Here is an 864-nt window from a genome sequence, read left to right as displayed (position 1 = left end):
GGGGCGGCGCCGGGACTCGTGCCCTCCCGCCGGAGCCGGCCCAGGTGAGCCATCCACGCGGCCGTCCCCATTGTTCCGCGGCTTGCCTCTCTAAACTGCGTGCTGCGGTTCGTGTGCTCGAGAATCGAGCAGAATTGTGTTGAAAAACAGTTAACTCTGCTAGAAACGTTATGGAAACATCTAGAAGTTGAGTACGTTTGGTCGAAGTTCGGTGCTCTGAGCAGCACCAGTCTGAGGTTAATTTTCGCACGTAGTTTTGGTCTCCGGGTGGAGATGTTCACCCTGGCGCATGTGTCTGATGTTCCTTCAGAGGTATTTCCTTCCGTCAGCGGTGCTGTGAGCTCTTTGAGGAGACTCTGGATGTGGCGCTTAGTGCCGTGGTCTAGTTGACATGTGGTGTTAGGTCACAGGTTGGGCTCGATGGTCTCAGAGGTCTTTTCCACCCCGATTCATTCCATGGCAGAGGAAAACCCAGGCTGTGGATGTGGGACAGGAAAATCCTCCACACTCCACTTCAGAGTTCTCAGCCTGCATAGCTGGGGAGAACACAAGGAGTTACCCTTTAAGTCTGGCTGGATAATGGACAGTTATGTTACAGTTTCAGACTTGGTGTATTTGTCACTCAGAGATGGAAGAACAGATGCAGATTAGTTTTTAGGTTCTTACTGATTAATTTTAAACCAACGATGTGTTTAGCAAAGTCAGGGTTGAAAATCTACTTAAAAGTCTGATTGTGCTACTTCAAGGTCTGTAAAGCCTAATCATAAATTATTTTTGTGCATGTTGCTTAGTTTAGGAAATAAGCTTTAAATAGGAAGCTGTGTCTGTACTTTGAAGTTCATTTCAGTTGTAAAAGTGGGGAGG

General features: G+C 47.8%; 1 protein-coding gene across 1 annotated transcript in view; it reads left to right on the top strand.

Moving 5' to 3' along the window:
• The first annotated feature begins 15 nt into the window (after window positions 1-15).
• ASUN (asunder spermatogenesis regulator) overlaps window positions 16-864 on the top strand; it is a 16,985-nt gene continuing 16,136 nt past the window's right edge. Inside the window, exon 1 of the mRNA XM_009079285.1 lies at window positions 16-44. The gene's annotated coding sequence lies outside the window, so the exon portion shown is untranslated. The remainder of the gene's footprint in view (window positions 45-864) is intronic.

The sequence above is a fragment of the Acanthisitta chloris genome, unplaced genomic scaffold (genome assembly GCF_000695815.1).
Source record: "Acanthisitta chloris isolate BGI_N310 unplaced genomic scaffold, ASM69581v1 scaffold10827, whole genome shotgun sequence".
Taxonomy (NCBI): Eukaryota; Metazoa; Chordata; class Aves; order Passeriformes; family Acanthisittidae; genus Acanthisitta; species Acanthisitta chloris.
Note: the sequence above shows the minus strand (reverse complement) of the source record. Positions and strands in the feature narration are given on the sequence as shown.